Source organism: Puma concolor, chromosome B2 (genome assembly GCF_028749965.1).
Source record: "Puma concolor isolate L17-30 chromosome B2, mPumCon1.1.hap2, whole genome shotgun sequence".
NCBI lineage: Eukaryota > Metazoa > Chordata > Mammalia > Carnivora > Felidae > Puma > Puma concolor.
In genome coordinates this window covers 125,541,353-125,565,242 of record NC_141671.1, presented here as the reverse complement: position 1 = coordinate 125,565,242, position 23,890 = coordinate 125,541,353, and the positions used below count along the sequence as shown (strand labels likewise).

The window sequence follows — 23,890 nt, the reverse complement described above, 5'->3', positions numbered from 1 at the left end:
ACTGAACCTTTCCAAAATGTCATTTCCTGAAAATCACTACCTCTGCAGAGCGGCTGGTTGATTATTAGGTGGTCATTTATCTGCCCTTTGAGGTATTGGCCTCCTGTCTTCAGGACCTTCGGTGAAAGTGGTTGAAGACAACCTTGCTCGCACTATTAAGCCTGGATGAACACTCATGTTTCTCACTGATATTTCTCCAGTCTCCTTTACCTGTAGAAGCTGCGAGATTTCTTTCTTGCTCTGCTAGTTTTAGTCTGTAACAGATTTTCCAGTTGATTTTCCTTTCTGAATGCCAGTAAAGATGCCAGGTTAAGGTTCATATTGCTACATCCAAGGCTTCAGAAAGAGGTGAGGGCTGTTGTGTTATGTTGTCTTTGTGTAGGTAGAGGGAGGCTCCTTCTGTCCTCAGGAATGACTGTCCGTGTTTCTATCTAAGACCTGTCTCTGACTCTTTGCTAAATTTGGAAGCAAATGAGGTATTTTCTCCCTTATTTCCTCAGCAGATTTCTTTTGATTTCTCAACCTGTTATTCTCTGGATTAGGTGGTACTTGGAGGCTTCCCACCAACTCAGAAGACGTGCATATGGCTCATGTTTATGTTTTCATACGCAGGCCATTGAGATAATGAACACTGATGGGAATAAATACCATCCACCATTTGCCTGCCACTGAAACTGCTCTCTGTGGGACATATAAATTAGCCACTGGTCTTCAAAGCCTCATACAGTTAAGATAGTTTACATAGTAATCCTTCTTTTCGTGAAGTACATTCTTCCCCATTCTGAAATTGATTCAAAATGCAGATACTTCAGGATATTAGATGTTGTGGCGGGGGGGTGGGGGGGAGAGAAACAATGGGAATTTTAATCCCAACCCCCAAAAGGGAGGCATGGGATCTTTATTAAATTCGTTGACTTTGTGCTTCTAAAAGAATTTACTAACAAAATTGACTAACAATTGACTCATCTTACTAACAATTTGACTAACAAAGATACACGTGAACAAATGAAAACAAAACAAAACAAAACCCTAGAATTTCTCAAATTACCTGAGTGATTGATTAGCACAAGGATCAGGATGTTGTACTGACTAGGATAGACTCTGTAGCTAAGAAGCTCGGTCCAAAGTCCAGCCCTATCTCTTCTCAGACTTCTCACCTCAGGCAGGTTACTTAACCTCTTTGGACCAAATTCCCTCATCTGTGAAATGGGGATAATAATTATACCTACCACATAGGGTTGTGGAAGGTTTAAATAAATCAATACATTGAAAGTGCTTGGAACAGTGCCTGACGCAAAAATAAGTGCTTGATAAATGTCAGCAATGGACAGAGCGCCAGGAGACACATGCAAAAATTTGCATAGAAGTATTCATTGAAGTATTCAATGAAGAAGTATTCAATGAAGAAGTATTCATTGAAGAAAAAAAAAAAAAAGAAACCTTGAAGAAACACTAATATTTATCATCAGGAGAAAGCGATGAAAATGAATCAAGTATACCTATGCATGAAACATGAATGATTCTCACAAACATGTTGAACAAAAACAGTGATTCCTAGGGGCGCCTGGGTGGCTCAGTCGGTTAAGCGTCTGACTTCGGCTCAGGTCACGATCTCGCGGTCGGTGGGTTCGAGCCCGCGTCGGGCTGTGTGCTGACAGCTCAGAGCCTGGAGCCTGTTTCAGATTCTGTGTCTCCCTCTTTCTCTGACCCTCCCCTGTTCATGCTCTCTCTCTGTCTCAAAAATAAATAAATAAATTTTAAAATAAATTTAAAAAAAAAACAGTGATTCCTAGAAGACTATACAAAGGATAAATCCATCTACATAAAGTCCCAAAGCTTACAAAATTAAACACTATTCATATATATGTGGTAAAAAGTATATAAAGAAAGGCAAAGACGGGGTGTGCCTGGCTGGCTCAGCAGGGAAAGCCTGCGACTCTTGATCTCAGGGAGGGGAGTTCAAGCCCCAGGTTGGGGTAGGGCTTAAAAAAAAGAAAGGAAGGAAGGAAGGGAGGATGGAAGGAAGAAAGGAAAGAAAAGAAAAGAAAGGCAAGGAAATGATTAACGTGGAAGTGCAGGACCGCAGTTCCCCCGCGGACTGGGGGTGCACATGGGGCTCAAGAGCTTTGGTGGAATTGGTTCAATGTTCTCTTTAAACATGGGAAGAAACTGGGTATTTCTTTGGTAATTCTCCTTTAAACTGAGTATATATGTTCCACAAACACTAATGTATGAATATTTTGTTTAAAAAAAAAAAAAACCAATAACAGGGCCCCAGCGTTCCTGAATTTTGTGCATTCTCATGGGTTCCATAATCAGTGTCAGCTTTGTGCCATTGGTCCAGGCATTTGGAAGCTGAGAGCTGTTAGACGTCCTCCCTTGGAAGTCAGAAACAACTACACGTACGGTCTTATTCTGTTTACAAAGCTTCTCAGTATCCAACGTTTTGATTATGTCCAAAATCTGAAACCAGAAATTAACCGTTCGTTAATTGGGTGTGCACAGTGAAGGGCATGCGTGGAAAACCTTGGCTTTGCTGAGAACTGCCCTTATTCAAAGAGCGAATACCAGAGCCCTGGCAGAAAAATGAGGACACCAGCCTCACACAAACTTTAGAAATCCAAGCGCCTTCTCCTACTCACTGGGAATCATGAGTTAATAAGTAATAAAATCTCGGACAGGCAGGCAGTCAAGCAGTCACTCTGACAAAAATCGCATAGTGTAAACAATTCCCTTCCTTCTGTAGCAGCTAATAGTTGATCTCTGTTAACTGATTTTAGCATGCAAGAAAGAAGGTTAGGATTTTTAAATGCTCTGCCCTTACACTTGAGCTAACTCCTCCTTTCTGTAATAAGCTTACCTTGGTTACAAATGTTTAGTGATCATTAGCAAATAGAGCGTGTTTGCTTTTCCTAAGTGCCATATTTCCTGCCAGCTTGTTGCCACCAGCTTCCAAAGTGAGAGATTTGTGAAATTACAGACTGTTTGTTGTTGTTGTTGTTTTCCCGTAATCTTCAAACCCAGTGCAGGGCTTGAACTCTCCACCCTGAGGTCATGAGTCAGAGGCTCAACAACACCTGTAAGTGGAACACCTTTAATTCAGGCATAATGATAAACTTTAAACATTTAACTTTACTCCCCCCCAAAATTTAACAGAAGTACAATAAAGACATTTGTTGATCTTTCTTCTTAGAAATCTCCATCATTTAAACCCTCAAAATTCTGGAACATATGTTCATTCCGAGCATCGTATTTTAACAAAGGCTTTAACCAACAGAAAACATCTCAAAGAGGGTCTAGTAGGCAGGACATAAGGGGAAGGGTGGGGGGAATCCAGAACTTAGTGATGCCTAGATTGCTGCCATTGCAAAGGACCTCCTATGAATGAGGACATTAGACACGCATTTGTTGCTTCAGAGAATGGAATTAAAACACCTATCTGGGAGTTGCTACAAGTTAGAACTCAGTTCACTGCTTTCCATAATTAATGGGCAGCTCTTAATTCTTGACCAGATGAAGCACTAAGTTCCCTGTTACAGGAAACGTTCCAACACAGGCTCGTTGCTGCTAAGACTTCTGCAGAGGGAACTCCTCCATGGAACTAAGGGTTTGGAAGAGATGGTCTCTAAGGTCTCTTCCACCTTCCAAATATCTACTATGAAAAAACAATATTTAGAATCATCTTTATTTGCCCCATTTCTTTTCTCCTTTTTCTTCCAAGTAGTTCACTAGCTAGTAACTCATTCTTTTCCAAAAATCGCCATACACGTGCCTTTTTTGTGTAGCTAAGGGGAACCAAGCTTTCCTTCAATGTGATACATAGGAGCTTAGAAATTCTCAGCCAGACAGACGGTTCTGAGCCTTCACTTTTCCCCCAAATTAGGTTGAGCCTAGAAATGTCATCTTTTTTTTTAATTTTCCCTTTTCACTGCTCTCCTGCTTAGCAAGCCTCTTTCATTATTTTTTTTTCTTAGGTTTTTGGGTTGTCAGAAGATTATTGTACACAAACAAGGCTCAGAAGGCAACTTGTTTCTGTAAATCTCTTTCTGACTTCTGGACGAGGACTAGATATTACTAGGACAAATATATATCCATGAAGTACAAATAAGTGATCAAGAAAGAGCAATTCACATTTTGAAGACATTGTCTATATGACCCTTCAATCTGAATAAATATTATCTGTTCTCATCCAGTTATCCAGAAAACCCCAAGGCCATTAACATTGGAATGGAGTTTCTGTGCTGGAAATATCACAGTGAGCTGTGAAGTATAATTCAGCCTGTATTTCATGTCTTACTGCACTCGACATCTCAGATATGCCTAAATCTAAAAATTATATTACAGTTGACCCTTGAACAACACAGGTCTGAACTGTATGAGTCCACTTAGATTCGTATTTTTTTCAGTAAATAGAGTACAGTAGTGTAAATGTATTTTCCTTGTGATATTAATAACATTTTCTTTCCTCTAGCTTACTTTGTTGTAAGAATACAGTATACAACACATAGAACATACAAAATACGTGTTCATCAACTGCTTATGTTATTGGTAAGGCCTCTAATCAATGGTAGGCTATTAGCAGTTACATTTTGGGAGGATCAAAAGTTGTACTTGGATTTTCAACTGTGCAGGGAGCTGGTGCCCCTAACACTTGCGTTGTTCAAGGGTTAACTGTATTGTGCTTTTCCAACAGATAGAAGAAATGAACACGGAATGAGAGGTGGGAGGGAAGGGCACATCTGCAAATACCCAGCACCTTGCACAGGGAGCAGCACTTAGCTCAAATTTGTGATGAACAAATGCTTTGAGAAACATAAACGGAGATACAGGCATTTAAGCGCGTGCTGTACTTACTTGGGAAAGAAATGTGAGTAACTAAAACTATTCTCGGGGGCCCCTCGGTGGCTCAGTCAGTTGAGTGTCCTACTCTTGATTTCAGCTCAGGTCATGATCTCATGGGTTTGTGGGACTGAGCCCTCAGTGGACTCCATGCTGATGGTGTGGAGCCTGCTTGGGATTCTCTCTCCTCCTCTCTCTTTCTCTGCCCTTTCCCACAGGCACATGCTCTCTCTCTTTCTCTCTCTTGCTCTGTCACTCTCTCTCAAAATAAACAAACTTAAAAATAAATAATGAAATAGAAAACTTAAAAAATTAAATAAATAAAATAAAAATATTCTCATATGTTATATATTACTTGACTTCTAGAATACAAACTCCATGAAGGCAGGGATTTTTTTAATGCAAGGATATTTATTTATTTATTTATTTATTTATTTATTTAATTTTTACTGATATGCTTCCAGCACCTACAACAGTGTCTATCATATAATAGTTGCTCAATAAATATTTCCTGATGGGACATATGAATCTTAAGAATTATATGAATTAGTGGGGCGCCTGGGTGGCTCAGTCGGTTAAGCGTCCGACTTCGGCTCAGGTCATGATCTCCCAGTTCGTGAGTTCGAGCCCCGCGTTGGGCTCTGTGCTGACAGCTCAGAGCCTGGAGCTTGCTTCAGATTCTGTGTCTCCCTCTCTCTCTGCCCCTCCCCTGCTCATGCTCTGTCTCTCTCTGTCGCAAAAATAAATAAACATTAAAAAAAATTTTTTTAAAAGAATTATATGTATTAGTGCCCAAAAAAGACCCATTCAAATATATCAACGGATCTTTGATCAAGACATAAAAGTGATCAATGGAGAAAGGATAATATATTCAACAAATGGCATTGAAACAATTAGATATTTGTATGCAAAAAAAAAAAAAAAAAAAAGATTCTAGACAGAGATCTTCACAAAAATTAAAATGGATCATGGACCTAACTTTAAAAATGCAAAACTATAAAACCTCCAGAAGAAAACATAGAATAGGTGATCTTGGGTTTAGCAATAAGCTTTTAGTTATAACACGAATGGCACAATACAGAAAGGAGTTCTTGGCTGAGGGAAGGGCAAGTGCTAAGTCTCTGAGATGTACAAACACTTGCGCTTGGAAGGGAAGGTCAAAAAGAAGGCAGCCAGGGTGTAGTGAACCTGGAGGGGCCTGGAAGGAGATGAGGGTGGGGGCAGGTAAAGACCAGGAGCCTTGTGGTGGCCGTAAGGAGTTTGGGGAACATTTTAATGACAGTGGGAAGCCGCTAGAGAGTTTTATGCAGGAGAGTGACATGATTTGATGCAACCAATAAATGCCAATTGACTGAATCTGGATGACTGTGTGATGGTGAATAAGGGGCACCTTTACTTTAAAAGAGAAAGCATGGAAGGAGAAAGTGAGTTGTTTGGGTTTTAGAGGGGAGGGGCTGCTTTTATTTTTTATTTTGTATTTGTTTTTGTTTTGCTAGGATTTTGGACTAAAGCATGAGTTTAGTCTGGGGAATACTAACTTTAAGATACCTGCACATATGGACATGCCAAGGTGGTAGTCGGGAGTATATGTTGAAGAATTGGGGGGAAAGGCTAGAACTCAAGAATTAACCCTTCTCATAAATTAGAATGAAAGGAAGAATTGGCTGAGGAGGTGTGTGGACTGCAAAGGGAAACCAAGGATAGAATCTTGGGAAATGCGGGCACTTAGAGAGAGCAGAGGGGGACACCTGGGTAGCAAGAGTCAGTTAAGCATCTGACTCTTGGTTTCAGCTCAGGTTATGATCTCACAGTCCGTGGGCTCGAGCCACACACAGGGCTCCGCACTGGCAGCACGGAGCCTGCTTGGGATTCTCTCTCTCCCTCTCTCTCTCTGCCCTTCCCTCGTTCATACTCTTTCTCTCTCTCTCTCTTTTCGAAAATAAGTAAACTTAAAAGAAATAGAGAGCAGAGGAACAATGTTGAGAGACAGGAGGCAACAGAGAAATTTTAACTATAACTTTGACCAAGCTCCATATAATCTCTAGCAAAGGAATAAAAAACCCAAAATGAGACATTTCTGGAGATAAAGCAACTAAAATGAAGAATCAAGGTCAAGGAACTAATATGAAGAATCCAGTAGAGGCAGTACTATCTTCTGTGTTGGCACAATCAGGTCCCATTGAAAGGGGACAAGTTAAGGCCATGAGGGGAGTATGATCAAAAAGAAAATTAGGGTCCATTTATCCTACAAAAATACTTGAGCAAATGCACAAGAATGTAACAACAAGATATTCATTTACCATAGCAAATATTTTTAAATAATTTGAATCTCCAACAATAAGAGATTAATTAAATTAGTTGTATTACATCCATACAAGACAAAATTGGTCAGCCATTAGAATAGACACATGTTCATGTTAAACAGGAAAATATTAAAAAGTGATGAAAAGCATCACATTTTTACAAATATACATGGACATCCTTATAAATATATATTTATAAATACATATAAGCGCATAGTTTTTCTTTCTGCTTACATGCTTCTTCATTTTCATCATGGACATGTATTACTTGTGACACTTTAAAAAGAAAAGTGTGGAAATTTTATTATGAGCACATTTACTTTCTCTGTTATCAGCACCACCCTCAGGAACAGAGAGGCCTGTAGGCTATTGAATTTTAAAGACCAAAGCCTCATAGAAAAAGTAATTAGGATGGAATGATGAAAATTAAATTAATGGTATCTTTCCACTCATGTTATGAGTACAGGCACAGTATATAAGATCAGACAGGAACAGTCAAAAACGTATTTGTGTTTGAAATAAGGGAATAAAATCAGATGAATACTGCTGAAAGTGAGTAGTCCCCTGAGCTGTGGACTAGCCTAAAATTAGGAAATAGTAGAGTCTATGACCATAGAATTATGATAGCTCTTCAACTCAGTCACAAAAAAAGAAGCATTTACAACCTTGTGAACCCTTATGCTTTAAATTATTTAAAACAACAACAACAACAACAACAAAGTAAGGGTGCCTGGGTGGCTCAGTCTGTTAAGCATGGGACTCTTGATCTCAGGGCCATGAGTTCAAGCCCTGCGTTGGGCTCCACGCTGGGCATAAAGCCTTAAAAAAAAAAAAAAAAAAAAAAAAAAAAAGCCCACAAGGATCAAAGTAAACTCTAGTTGTCAGTGGGATGAATTTTCTGAGTATTTTAATGCTCAGTATTTTAATAGAACGATGCTCACTTACAAAAGCCACGTTTGGTTTGTACAGAATCTGAAATAAGAATATACAACTGCATAAGCCAGTGTCCTGCCCTTCAAGAAGTCTGCCTGTTAAATACCACTTGAGGCTAGGTGGTAGATATGATAGAAACGAATTATTAAAGTTACAAAGTTTATGAGGATTTAGTAAAGACCCCACATATCTGATGGGGGTAGTTGGTAAACATAAATCTCTCTGCATTGAGTCTGTATTTCCAAAGGAGGTATAGAAGGCAGCACCCAAGAATTAAACTTGGAGACGCCTTCTCTTCCCCCAGCCACATTTCAGAGAAGCCCAGAATTTCCCTCAGAATGCATAAACTCAGCACGTGGTTGACAGAGAAGGCTCTGGGGTTTGGTTCACACACTGCCCTCACTTCCAGAACTGCCCGCGTGGCCTTCACATCCATGGGAGACGGTCTCCCCTCTGCCCACTAGAGTCCCGCTCAGCTCTGGGGTCTGAATTCTGGAAATGTCAGAGCCTCCCGCTGAGGGAGTGGGAAAGAACCAGAAGGAGCAGTCTCTACCGCCTGCCCTTCCCTCTGCTCCCTGGAGTCTGTGATCAGCTTCAAGGGAGGTGGGTGGCTGAGTGCAGGAAGAGGGGTGGAGGGAGGCAGCTCACAGCAATTATGTCTTCCGTGAACTGCCGCAGGCAAAGCCACTGACATTTGTATCCAAAAATGGCTCGTTCTGATCCCACGGGCTTCCCAGAGGAAAGCCTGTCATGTCTTCATCACCCTCCGCTAAGGGCAAGGATGGTTCCTAACAGGAGAGTGCGTGAGCAGTGACCGCGGCCTTGCATTCAGAAATGGAATGGGGTTAGTCACTAGGCCCGGGGCTGCCCACCCGTATCCTGCTGCCCCCCACCCACCTCCTCTGCCTGCCTATTTCCAGGCCCCACCTGCTCCCAGGGCTGGCTTTGGGCCGACCACGTCTTCTCCCAGTTGCCTGCCCCCTGGCTGGGGTGATGAGCACCCTGTCCCACCATGGCCTCCCTCTGCCCCACCCCGGGAGCTAGGCTGTGCACCTTTTCCTTGGTGGCCCCCCTCCAGCTAAATGCATCCAGAATGATCTCCCCACAAAGAGGTGGCTGGAATGGGAAAGGCTCACCTCCAAGGAGGCTTTCTAGGCAACTAGCCAGTAACACTGAACAACTTTCAGGCTTGCAGAAAATCATGGCTGCTTTAGGAAGATTCAAAAGAAATTTTTAAAAACATGTCTTCTGCAACCAAGGGACACAAAACTGGACTGAGAACACCCACTGCCCAGTGTGGTTTTCGTTTAAATACCAGTGCCCTTGAGGCACGATGCTCATCCAACCACAGATTTTATAATGACAACATCTATGTAAATTCACACATTTGGCATCTGATGGAATGTTATATTCCACAGGCACGGGTGAGCATTCTTGGGAGTGTTTTTGGAAGCTGGGTTCCCTTGTGCGATTTGATTCTTGTTTTATTTTGTTTTTGTTCCTGCTTCAAAGCCAACTGAGATTTTATAGCTGATTTTTTCAGACATATCAGCCATGACTCACAGCTATTTGATAAAGGATAAAATGCTTCTATTTCTCAAGCTTAGCTTTCAAAATTAAACATTCAAATGAAAAAATAACATTGCTTCAGTAGATGTCAGTGATTAAACTCATGAAAACAGTTCTTTTCAGAGAAGCTTCATAATGCATCTGGAGTATTTCTTCCCTTCATCCTAATCTGACCCAATTCTGAGCTTCTCTTTTAAGTGCATCTTGACTTCATTGTTTCCAAAGTTGCCTCACAGAGATGAGCTTCTTTTCTGAACAGAAACCCCTGGGGAAACTTCTAGGGGTAGGGAAGGTTCCAGGGGACCTTTCGGTCTCTGAGGTCGGCTGAATGAGGCCTCCTTTCTTTTAGGGAATGACAGGCTTCTGCACACCCATCCCTAAACCTGTAAGCATACAGTGCCTGTGAGTACACAAGGCCACCCCCAGTTCCCTGAGGTGCCATGGCCTGCCCCCCTCTGTACCCCACAGTGTCAGAGTCAGGGAGCCAACTAGTGTCCAAGATTTTTGTAAAAGCCTTAGGAAACCTGAGGAGATGGAAAGGCTGCTTGTCAGGATCTTCAGAAGATCTGATCCAATGAGACAACATGGACCTTTCGATTCCCTTAAGAAAAATTCTGTTTGAAAGAGAAGAAATACGTCTGAAGCCAATAGCTATCTGCTCAAGGACAAAAGACCTCTATAAATTTCCTCAGTCTTGTCTGACTCCCTCAAGGGAGATGATTAGAAAAGGTCAAAGTGATTTAAATTGGTTTCTATAAGTCAAATAAATAAATTACCATTAAGCATCCACCATATTTGGGCACTGGGGATACAAGGATAAATGGCTTGTGCCCTGCCCTCAAGGAACTTACAAGGACTTCTCTGCATACCGTTCATTTAGAATGGGGTGTTTTATTCCCCAACAGAAAAAAATCACTGCTAAATGGATTTCACACTTCTCTGACCTTTTGCCAGTGACTCCCAAGTCTTCTTTTATTTATTTTTTTTAATTTTTTTTAATGTTTATTTATTTTCCAGACAGAGGGAGACAGAACATGAGTTGGGGAGGGGCATAGAGAGAGGGAGACACAGAATCTGAAACAGGCTCCGGGCTCTGAGCTGTCAGCACAGAGCCCGATGCGGGGCTCGAACCCACGAACCGTGAGATCATGACCCGAGCCGAAGCCGGATGCTTAACCGACTGAGCCACCCAGGCACCCCTCCAAAGTCTTCTTTTAAAATGTCAGCCCTAATAAGAGGAGGCCCCCTAGAGAGACTGGAGCAGCCAGAAATCTGAGAGACATCCCTGACGTTTCCTTCTCCCTCATCCCTCAGATCCAATCAGTCATCCTGACCTGGAAAGTCTACCTTCTTGATCTTTCACATCGTACACATTTCTGCATTTCCACTGCTGCTGTCTTAATTAGGGCTTCATTGCATCGTGCCTGTAATATTTTAAACGCGTTCTGGCCCATCACCCAGGCTTCAGTTCTATCTAGCACTTAACCATTCTCCATACTATCATCACTGCCTTTTTATTTGTCAACCTTTCTGCTAGATTATAAACCCTTGAGGGCAGGTGCCGAGATTTCAATCTCTGTATCCTGGGCACCTAGCGTAGCAAAAGGCTAAATAACAGGCATTATTAAATGCATGCTCATTAAATATATGCAAGAATGGTAGGTCAAATATGTGTGTACCGAATGTCTCCACACGACACATTTTACAGTTTCTCCTTTTCAGTTTCCTCTCTGATGTCAATAAACACTTTGTGTTTGGGCAGCATATCTGCCTTTCGTTCACTCATCTCTTCTCCCCTAAAAAATTGTTGTTTTAATCTGCTGTGGCCTGCCAAACCAGACCGTCAAAGTTATTTAGAATCGTATAAAGTAAGGTGAAAAGGCTCTGCCTGGGTCCCTCTTCTACAATTAAAGCAAATGAGCTTCAGTGCACTGGTTTTGCAAGAGCTGTCTCAACACTTCGGGGAACTTTGTTCCATCGCTGTGTTCCAGATCGTAGGAGCTGTACATAAGCCTGAATTCCAAGTAACTAAGGTGCTGCTATATTCAAATATTTTGTAATCAGTGATTTTAATTTGTCCTTTGATTTCAACAGAATCTTTCAAGTTTGCTTCTGGAAATGTATAGAAACTCTTGGTTTTACTGCAAATTTTTAATGTTTATTTATCTTGAGAGAATGTGCACAAGCAGGGAAGGGGCAGAGAGAGAGGGAAACAGAATCCCAAGCAGGCTCCACCCTGTCAGCACAGAGCCCCACGTGGGACTCAATCCCACAAACCGTGAGCTCATGACCTGAGCTAAGATTAAGAGTTGACACTTCACCAGCTGAGCCACCCAGGTGCCCTGTGATTTTACTACATCTTTTAAATGATAAATATGAATCTTGCCAGAAAATGTTATTAAAATTTATCTCACTGGAAAATATTTTATGTTGCTACCTTTATTTATACATTTTCTGTTTAATTTTTTTACACACAGTTTAATGTTAAATGAGTTAGCAAAAAAATCCATGTTAAATAAATTTAGAGGATCCTCAACTAACAATGCATGGACATTGCATTATTCTGTTGAAAATCTCCACCTAATTCTATTCTTTTTTTTTTAATTGTTTTTTTTTTTTTTAATGTTTATTTATCTAGGGAGAACATGAGCAGGGGAGGGGCAGAGAGAGAGGGAGACACAGACTCTGAAGCAGGCTCCAGGCTCTGAGTTGTCAGCCCAGAGCCTAACATGGGGCTCAAACTCACAAACTGGGAGATCATGACCTGAGTGCAAGGCAGATGCTTAACCAATGGAGCCACCCAGGTGCCCCTCTATCTAATCCTATTCTTAATGTGTTTTTTGTCAATGGAGAGCTGAGCCACGCAACCCTGAAATACTTCTCAGAACACAGTACTGGTTTCTGCTTTTCTTTTATAAACTGTGGTTGGTTATATTTAGGAGTGGAGATTCTGAACACCCTTGGAAAAATAAGTTAAGCATGGAAGTGAGGCCAGGTTATCCTCCATGTAAGCATTTTAATTGCCTCAATTGAGAACACAAGCCCAGCCCACAGCACTTCCTTTGAAATTGCCGGCCACCTAGACCCTGCAAATGTAGGCCAGGCCAGCCAGGTATGTGTGTGTGGCCCCAGCCAGTTGGAACAGATGGACATCCAATACGAGACCAAACAATCCATAAGTTGGGCTAAGCCAATTATATTCTTTCTCTCAGAAATGGAGAGTCAGGGCTCTGAGGCAGAATTAATGGGTTACTGTTGAACACTTGACAAAAGGTCGTATAGTCAGGATGAAAATGGCCTTGTTGGGCTATATGCGATCAGGAGAAGCTGATGTGGGGAGAGAGGAAGCAGAGAGAAGAACCATTTTGAAACCCTTAGGAGATGCACAAAGTGTGACTTCAACTCAGAGAAAAGCCAGCTGTATAATTCAGAACCCAGTGCAAAATGAAAATGTGGAGCCCTTTGTTCGAAAGCAAGGGGAAAATGCCATTAAAGGTACTGAAATATGAAGGCTTTTCCTTTAAAATATTTTATTATTTATAAAATGTATACGGGCATATTATCTCAGGCTGCCTTAACAGAACTCTACAGACTGGGTTGCTTATGCAACAGAAATTTATTTTCTCACAGCTCTGGAGGCTAGAAGTCTTAAGTATGATCAAGGTGCTGTCAGGGTTTCTGATAAGATACCTCTTCCTGGCTGGCACACAGCTGCCTTCTTGCCATGTCTCACATAACCTTTCTTCTGCATGCACACACGCACACGCACACCCACACACACACAGAGTGAGAGAGATGTCTAGTGACTTTTCTTCTCATAAGGATACTAGTCCTACAGGATTAGAGCCCAGCCCTCATCACCCTACTTAACCTTAATTACCTCTTTAATGGCCCTGTCTCCAAATAGAGTCACATAGAAGGTTAGGACTTCAACATATGGATTTGGCAGGGGGATACAATTCAGTCCATAAGTAGGGGTAATTGTGATACATAGGTAACAGTATAAACTTACAAACTGAAGAAAATATCTTTGGTGTCATGATCTTTATAATATAATAAATAAAGCTTCATTAGTGTGATAGCTTGATTGATTGTAAGACTCTTCTGGCTCATTTCTGCAAATATATTTATTAAATCATCAACATTTTTACTTTTAGCAACTTCATTTTCTTTTTTTTTTTAATTTTTTTTTAACGTTTATTCATTTTTGAGACAGAGAGAGACAGAGCATGAACGGGGGAGGAGCAGAGAGAGAGGGAGACACAGAATCTGAAACAGGCTCCAGGCTCTGAGCGGTCAGCACAGAGCCCGACGCGGGGCTCAAACTCACAGACTGCGAGATCATGACCTGAGCCGAAGTCGGCCGCTTAACCGACTGAGCCACCCAGGCGCCCCGCAACTTCATTTTCAATCTATGTTATTGAAAGCAATGTGAGTTGCTCTTGGAAAATTCAAGATTGCAAACAATTTTTGATGATTTTTAATATTTAGGAGGATTTGTCTGCTGATGCCACAGTTACTGAAGCTGTTAAGAGTATCTTATAGGTGGGGCGCCTGGGTGCCTCAGTCAGTTCAACATTAGACTCTTGATTTCTGCTCAGGTCATGATTTCACAGTCTTGGGATTGAGCCCCCTGTCAGGCTCCTTGCTGAACCTGGAGCCTGCTTGAAGTTCTCTCTCTCTCTCTCTCTCTCTCTCTCTCTCAGCCTCTCCCCCATTCTCACTCTCTCTCTTTCTCTCTCAAAATAAATAAACTTTACATAAAAGAGTATTTTATAGGCTATGAAAACATTGGGATAAATTTCCAATTAATTATATTAAAATATAAATATTAGAAATATATATATAAATATTAGTACATCTAAAGCTGATGATTCTTGCAGAACAATTTTTCTGAAAAAAACTTGTCTTCATACAGATCATTTTCATGTCAGTCTAAATTTAATTTTAAATGTAAACTTATACCATGGCATTTTAACATTTCTTCTTACATTTCCTGTAATTTGTGGAGGTTATACAAGAAATGGACTTCATGATTTATATATAATTCAAATACTTGTTTACGCATTCTATCACTGTATATTCAATTACAAAGGAAAACTAATTTCAAAATTATCTTCATTAAAACGGTTTCATCTGATGCTTCATAGGAAAATAGCGTTCTATTTCATGAAGTGTGATCATCGTTACATTTAATTTCTGTTTCTAAGTTTATGGATATTTGTTTTACGGTGCTGCAGCAGTTAGCGAAAACAGAGGTTTTAAACTATGAAGAATTCTAATTCCTCCTTAACAGGTTTTGTTGAAATGTCCATGTGTACGTTTTCATTCTGTAATAATTTTGCTGACAAAGTTTTGCCACCTGAGCTCTAAGAGTTCCTGGCCAAAGCGTTAAGATCTGTGCCAATGCCCCAGAGACGGGCTCCAGAGACACACTGGCGAACTGGCCTCCTGCCATGGATCCTGGCACTGGGGTCCCTCCTCTCTCCAGGGCTGTGACTACTGCTGCCCCTGCTGCTGCTGCTGTGGCTGCCCTCACCATCACCGTCACCACCACCACACCCAGCCCAACTCAGGTCCGGGGCATGGCGTGTAGAGCCACGCTAACGGCGCTCCGCCCACTGCTCACCAGCTACAGGTCAACGTGAAAGCATGCTTTTTCACGTATCTCCTCTGCGCAGGTGCATGTTCCATTGTCCATTCAAACTTAAGTTACAGAATACAAGCTCCTCATCGGCCAGTTCTGGCACAATCCCAGGAATTCAAGGGGTGCCTGCATCTTGGCCTGGGATGCCCTTAAGATGGCCGGTTGTATTTTTGCAAAAACAAAATAAAACAAAAACCTCTGCTGGATGGACACTGCCGGATACCCAGTCACTGCCCATCCTTTACTAAAAGACAAATCGTTCTTTTCAGGGACACCATGTGCCACCTTCCCAAAATTCCTTACATCTAAAGGGAAGTACGGAATTCAGAGCCGATGAAAAATAATCGAGAAGTCTGCCAGAGATTTCTGGGAAATGGTTGCTTTCCTGATACACGTGGGCTTCATTCTGTCCCCTTCTTCTTCCCGCCAGGAATGCAGGCATGAGGCTGGAAGTAGAAGAGGTATCTGGCCATCCTGAAGCAACAAGCAAGAAGACAGAGTAGGAACCCGGATCACTCAGAACATCAGGAAGCAGCTACACCAATCCCACACTGCCCATCTCTAAACTTCCTGTTAATTAGAAACACAAACTCTTCTCCTTAGTACCGAGTCCGGCTTCTAACACATGCAGCCAAATGCAATCTTAATCGAGACCCTTTTACTGACGTTAGCTCGAGTCCGTTTTCGTTTCTTGGAATCCGCTGTTTGTGCTCCACGCATGTGCTGTGGGATCCCTTTCCTGTACAAGCCTTCTCTCAACGGGACTTTCACGCCTACCAACCAGCTCTTTAGAGGGCTGCCCTCAGATTTCCCAGCCTGTTGGGCTTAAAAGTCATAATTTCATAAGAATGTGCACCCCCTGGGTGCTCTTTGTAACCCTTGCCCTAATCAGGACGGTTTTACTGCAGGATTGAGTAAGGGTTATTCCCTGCGGGACTTTGATATGACACACGTGCCAATCCCCATCCCCCACCGGTTTCGTGTCCTAACAAACTACTTTCACATGGGGTCCCTCCTCTCTCCGGGGCTGGGAAATCTCAGGGTCCACTTCTGGGAAATCCAACCTAAGATGCAATGCACAGATCCCTGAATAGAATAGGTATCACCAGCTGCTATAAACTGAATGCTTGTGTCCCTTAAAATTCCTTTGTTAATACCCCCCCCCCATTTTTATGCATGCACCAATGAAAGGCCATGTGAGGACATAATCAGGAAGAGGGACCCTCACTAAGAACCTGGGCTTGCTGGCACTCTGATCTCAGACTTATAGCCTCCAGAAGCATGAGAAATAAATGCGCATTAAGTCACTCAGACTATGATAATTTGATATAGCAGCCCAAACTGACTAAGATATTAGGGATTTAAAAGTAAAAGCCAATCAGTTTTGACACTGGTTGTACGATAGTTCAAATACAATGTGATACTTCAAATAAAAATACACTTATTAGTTTAAACGTCACACAAATATAATCACCATAAGAAGAGAATGCCACTATCTCGATAGCAAAAAGATGAACAAAATATGAAATATATGTCAGCCAAAGTGTTGATTTAGGGCTGTCATTCATATCTCGCAACATCAGTAGGAGGAACACTCCAGAATGGCACTGGCTTCAGGGGGACCACAGTTTGTCACCTTCAACCCCCTCATCACCTCCCAGTGCTGTACTTTCCTAATCCTCAAGTCGTAATTAGCTTGCTGCTCTTTTCTGTTGGCTATTTAAGACATGCATTTGAGAGTTTTGTTTTGTGTGTGAAAGAAAATTTAACAGCTTTATTCACAGCATGATTATCTTTTATCTCGGTGCTATGAGGCATATCTCCTTGATGTCAGCAGGGTTGGGAATTATTTTTAAACGACTAAATCAATACTTTCATTGAGGAAATTGAACCGTGCTGGCTTGTAAGCTCAAGATGAAAAGCTGAATCCCTTTCCAATAGCTTACTTCTGAGGGCTGAAATTAGGACAGATGGCTGGCTCAGTGTCCCTTGATATGATTTGATTACCTGTCACTGCCAGATGCCCAGTCTGAGGTACGTGAAGAGAAGCACAGACAGACAGCTACAGTTCCACTGTTTAGGAAGGAGAGGTACCGCTTCAATTCAAAGACTGAAAAGCAAAATATGCCTTCAGGTTTTAAGGAAATACAAATTTTTGAAAATGAGAAACGTCCTCCTATCTTAAGAGGTCTGTCTCAACATATTCCCTCTTGACCATTGGTTTTAACTGAATCTCTGTCATTCTAGAGTTCTACCAAGCTAAATTTACAAAATGTCCCAATAAAAAGCACCATTAATTTCATAAACAAATAGAAGTATAGGGCTGGAAGGAAACGTCTGGATCATTCAGTGCTGAGTTCAACCCTTTTTGTTTTTTAGGAGGCCAGTGACCTCCTGGAGTTCTGGTATTACATAGTCACGAACTTCAACCCAGCAAGATGATGTGTGCGTGTTAGCTTTTGGCAGCGTAAATCAAGAACCTCCAACTTCCTTAAGTAAAGGAGAAGGTATATGGTTGAAAAAACTCTGGAGGTTCTCACAAAATCCAGGGGCGGAGAGTATAAATAAGACTCACTGGAAACATGAGAAACTCAAAAGCCCTCAGGATCCCACCCTATGCCTTCTACATCTCAGAAACCACAAGGTTTCCTGGATATCTGTTGTTCATCTGGCATGTGACTCAACGCACTTCAGATCACATACCCACCACTGACTGACTCAGTGTCCCAAGTCCCCGACAGGAAAATCTAATTGGCACGACTCACAGTCGTGACAGCCTGGCCATTTGGGAGTGTACTGAGGGACCTCTGACCGGGGGGCCAATTCTAGTGCAGTTACCTGATGCTTGAAAGTGGGGAGGCCGGGTTGGTTGTTCAGCTACAGAAGAATCCCAAGGCAGAAAACAGTTGGAATCAGGACACCTGGGTGGCTCAGTCAGTTAAGCATCTGACTCTTGATCTCAGCCCAGGTTTTAATCTCAGGGTTGTGAATTCCAGCCCTGCATTGGGCTCCATTCTGGATGTGGAGGAAGGAAAGAAAGAAAGAAAGAAGAAAGAAAGAAAGAAAGAAAGAAAGAAAGAAAGAAAGAAAGGAAGGAAGGAAGGAAAGAAAGAAAGAAAAAAAGGAAGGAAGGAAGGAAGGAAGGAAGAAGGAAGGAAGGAAGGAAGGGAAAAAAAGAAAGAAAGGAAGAAAGAAGAAAGAAAGAAAACAATTGGTATCTCTAATAACATGACATGATTTGTTCTCCTGGAAAGTACTGTAAAATTCAAAGAAATTATATAATGCTTAAGTAGAGTTTATGGAACACAAGTGTAGTCCATATGGTTTATCTTTATTACTGCAATATATCACATCTATATATTTTAAAATAGGAAAATTATCAATAGGTATCAATAGAGATTTGGTAAAATTTGATAACAATCCATAATATTTAAACTTAAAAAAATTGTTAAAATATCATTAAAAAGGCAAATGAGGGGTGCCTGGCGAGTTCAGTCAGTTAAGCATTTGACTCTTGATTTTGGCTCAGGTCACGATCTTACAGTCGTGAGATTAAGCCCCACATCAGGCTCTGTGCTGAGTGTAAGGCCTGCTTAAGATTCTCTTTCTTTCTCCCTCTGCCCCTCTCTCACTTGCACTCTCTTTCTCTCAAAAAGAAACAAAGAAACAAAAACAAGCAAATGACAAACCAATAATAGTATGTAATAGAAAAGAGGTTAATATCTTTAGAATAGAAAGAGATCTTATAAGAATTATTTTTAATTAGCTGCTCAGTAAGAAGAAATGAACAAAGAATGTGAAAAGGCAATTCAAACACACAAAATACTCAGCCTCATGAAAGATTAAAATACAAAATAAAACAGTGCTAGAGTACTATTTTTACTCATCAAGTAGGCAAAGATTGAAATAGTGTTTACACCTAAGGTTGTTTAGGGGTTGGTAAAATATACAGTCTCGTGCAATGTTTTTGGAAGCATATATTGGTAAAACTTTCTGGATAACCTTCTGGAATTATTCATCAAAAGCCTTAAAACTGATTAGGTAATTTTAGTAGAAATTTCAGATGTACTCAATATTTATGTTAGTAGAGGCTTAACATTACACCATTTAAAATACAGGAAAACTATAAACATTAAAAATGTATAACAATTAAGAATTTTAACAATTTATGATGCTATAAAAATAGAGATAACATGAGAAGATAGAAAAGAATATACACAAAGTTGTTTATAGGCTTACTTCTAGGTGGAATTTTTTTTTTTTTAGCTGTGATTTGTATTTTTGTCTTTATACCTTTTTATATTTTCCAAAACTTTTATAACATATAATAATTTTGCTATCAAAAAGAGGAAAAAAGGTAAGCATTCACAAAAATGCAAAAGGAAAATAAAATTTGGAAATGGAAAAAATGGGGAAATATTGGAGCCATTGTCTTTAAAATCAATACCAAAAACAATAAAATTAAATTTAAAAATGAAATATTTTTAAAAAATAAAATAAGTACCAATAAAAAAATGTCAGATGTAAAACTATTATTTAATATGTTTCTATCCCATCAATCCAAGAAATAAAAAAGAATAGGATAGAGGTTAATCCTTGGAAAACAGGTTAGAAAAACTAGCCAGATACAGTAAGATAGCCTTCTTTAAAATAGCAATCATGGGTCAGCAAACGTTAAGTAGCAAAGAGGACAATATACGAACGTGTGATTCCCAAAGATATTCATGCCTAATTTACCTTCTAAAATATTGTTATGAGGATTCATGTAAGGAAAATAATAAATAAGTAAAATAATAGATTTGAAACCCTTCTTATATTTTAAAAAATGGTGTGATAGTAGTAATAATAATTCTCTGGATGTGTTGTTTTAAACAAGAAATATATATAAAATTATGTGATCCCTTCCAAGCAATAGTCACTATTCTCCCACTTGCCAAAAAATAGATTTTATATTAATGTGTACCCATTGCTGATATCCAGGAGAACAGAGATGTAAAATGAGTGGCTTATAGCAGAAAAATGGTTTCTATCCCCTCCTGGCTCTCGCCACCCTGCACCCTCCTGGGCTTGGCACTTAGAGAAGTCAAAACATAGAGGGCATTGGGGTGTGCAGTTCTAGACGGAAGACGTCAGAACTGCACAGAAAATCCACTAGGAGTGTATGTGATTTGATTGTCTTCCAGAGGCTACACATACAATACCCAAGGTTATTTCCAGCCCACCCCCCACCAGAACAGGTGAGGGAGTGGTCTTCTTTTCTAGAGGCAGCAGAGGTCAGAGGGGCTAGAAGGCATGACAGGGAGGAGGCAGAGGGTGCAGGTAGAGATGACAGTGTCTAAATAGAAAGTGGTATCCAAGAGGGTAACGTGGGTCCTTGGTCTAAGGGCCAAGACTGAAGGACCATCCCTCATTTAGGAGCTGAAAGATGGGTTAGACAGTGTATAGGAGCCTAACCACCCCCCTTGCCCACCCCAATGTCCTCCTCGGGTTCTGAATTGGTTGGAAGACAAAAACTCAAACCTGAAGTCAAGAACTGTTTTGAGCCTGAACTAACACACACCAAATAAAAAGCAATTCTAAAACAGAGAGTTATTAATAAATTAATAAAACAGTATCTGAGTACCTATTCCCAAATGTCTTTTACTTATCTAATACTCTCTTCTGCTTCTCCATCAACATCTGGCTCAAAACTCAATTTCCTTCATGCTTCCTTAGATCTATGTAGTAAAAACCAAACTACTAAGTTCGAACCCCAGCCCCATCACCAACTGTATGATTTCCAAGACTGTTTAACTTCTTTGTGACTCATTTTCTTCAAAATAAGGAGTAAAACATTTATTTATAGGGTTGCCAGAAAAGTAAGTAAGATAGGGCAAGGAAATCACTTGGAGAGTGCTCAACACATAATGATTGCACCATAAATGGTGGGGTTTTTTTTTTCAGTGAAATAATGTTTTGTTTTTAACATTATACTTTGCAAGCTCCATAACATCACTAACAGTTACGAAGTACATGGAAAGAGCTAGAGAAACTTTCACTCACTAGGATTCCTCTGCAGAAGTGCTCTATTTTTATTTGAAAATACTGAAATATTTTGATAAACTGCTTGGAATCGAGGGTTAGCGCCCCAAGACCATGCTTCAGTTGAGAAATATCCTAAATGGAGGCTCAAGAGGCAAGTTGAGTAGTTTGTTTAGATTCTGAGGAAGAAGGACGAGAAAAGGAGAAAAGCAAAATGAGAGGCTGAGAGAGGGAATAAAGAAAGCGAGAGAGAAACTCCAGAATTTCATGCCCAGGTTAACTAATCAGGCAGACAACACAAGAAGAGGGTGTCCATTGTCTAGTCTAGGAGAAAATGATCTCCTCTGGGGATTTTAGGGAGGATTTTTACATAGTTTTGTGCAGTCCACTCATTTTCCAGAGGGACAAATGCCAGAGGTGAATGCACAATTTCTTTTGGTCTAGAAGCTGGCCAATCAACCCGGTCACGTGCCCCGAAAAACTGATGAGGCAACGTGGGCTGTGAAGCACTGGAATGAGAGGGGGACTGGCTTAAAATACCCACTTCCAAACAGCGATGGCCAATATATGTTGACTCAGCACTTCCCCTGACATTTTTGTTTTCAGCCTCCCAGAGAGCCCTGTCTCTTTAGAGAAATTAAGACAACTTGACGTGTCCACGTACTCCACCGTTCTGGGGCACAACTGGCTTGCGCCTGTGCCCCGCCCGGCTCAGTTTCTCTACCTCAGAATACTTACTTGAGTTCAGAGCACAGGCTTGGAATCTGGCAGTTTCCCTTCTCTTGCCATAGCAGTAGGGCCAGTTGGGAGAAACGAGCCCCTGTTTATCAGTTTATATTTGACAATTTATACAGGCTCAACTAGCCTAGCGATGGCCATTTGACTATACTAACCAGATTCCATCAAGGCAAAAACTCTGAGACTCATGGGACAGATATCAAGTAGACCATCTGCAGGTAGAATCAAGATCTGCTCCAACCGAGTCACAAATCAGAGACTGCGAACCGGAAGAGCCCGGAAGCCCGGAGTCTCTCTTACTCTACACTGGCTGCTCCGTGATCGACGTGCCTACTTCACTCCCCCTGGTCACTTCCCAGGCGCGGGCACTGTGAACTGGGGTGACTCGGTTCAAAAAGTTACTTACGTTTTCTGAGGAGTGAAATTAAGTACAACGGCAAGGAAGATTACTGGAAATTGCTTTCACCCCAAAAAGAAAAAAGTCTCTCCCCACCCTTTCCAGAACCAACACAGGCACAGCTCCACGCAGCCAAATTCCTGAGCCCTCATTTAAGATCCTATCGGTGATCCACACCTGTGGTTAGGTGATTAGCTTCGGTGCTTTTACACTCCAGCCAGATGCACTGGAAAGACACAAACTGGAGTTTGAGTAAAGGCAGGAAGAGAACACTGCGGAACACGTGAAAAGGCACCCCAAGTTGGCGGAAGTTCTCTAAAGGCCTGGCGTCTCTGTCTACACACTTTTGACCCTCGTTCCCAGGATCTGAAGATTCTCAAAGGGGATCTCTCCTTGGGGAGCTGAGCCACGTAGAGATCCCACTGAAGACGTCAAAACTAACGCTGGATGTGTTATTCGTTGTGAAGAGGAAATTCAGAAAGTTGAGATATGCAGTAAGACAAAAAAAGAGGTTATGGTCATATATCTCCAACATATAAACAGTCTCTTGAGCTAACTTTGTGCATTTTTGGACTTATGTTACATCGGTTTAGAAAACTAATTTAGCATACTAGGAGCATAAGTCTACATAAAGCCAATTCAGTTTTAACAATTTATAGTTGCAAAAAAAAAATTGAAATGAGTAGGTTTTTAACAACATATTGTTATCTATAAAAACAATCCATGTGTATTGGGTAAATACAGAAACTACAAGAAGAAAATAAAAATCAACAGTAAATCCAGCATCAAAGGAAAATCCCTGCTAACATTTTGAGATTATTTATCCTCGTGTCTTTTTATTCATATATTTAGACATACTTTTTATTGTTATCCTATTGTATATACAGATTTTACATTTCAATATGTTTTTGGATAGGTAAAACACACATGTGGCATTAAATTCAAAAGGCCATACCAAAAATAAAAGACTCCAGATACCCAGGTGCATTCACCAGAGGCAACTAGTTGCCAGTTTATCTTACATTTATTTTTAAAATAAAAATAAGGAATTTATTTTGAAATTCTTTCAGAAAGTAATACATATATAAATATGTGTATGTAATTTTAGTATAAATTAGAGCCTCTTATCCACACTGCTTTGCACCCTGTTTTATTTGATTGCTATAAATATAGTCCCACAATATCACTAGAGAAAGATCCTTTTTAAAAGCTACATAAAGGGCACCTGGGTGGCTCAGCCGGTTGAGCATCCGACTTCGGCTCAAGTCATGATCTCACAGTTCATGAGTTCAAGCCCCACACCGGGATAGCTGCTCTCAGCTCAGAGCCTTCTTCGGATCCTCTGTCCCACCCTTGCTCTCAAAAATGAATGAACATTAAAAAAAAAAAACAACAAGGATATAAAGCTATATAATGTTCCATTGCCTCAACATTGCATATTAC

The 23,890-nt window shown here is 40.8% G+C and overlaps 1 long non-coding RNA gene across 1 annotated transcript; it reads right to left on the bottom strand.

The window, feature by feature from the left end:
- Positions 1-13,241: 13,241 nt before the first annotated feature.
- On the bottom strand, positions 13,242-23,033 carry LOC147581234 (uncharacterized). The gene is made up of 3 exons (XR_015251565.1): positions 22,457-23,033; positions 17,299-17,401; positions 13,242-15,765 (listed from the first exon to the last, which is right to left on the bottom strand). It is a non-coding gene; the product is annotated as an uncharacterized LOC147581234 (long non-coding RNA).
- Positions 23,034-23,890: the final 857 nt, after the last annotated feature.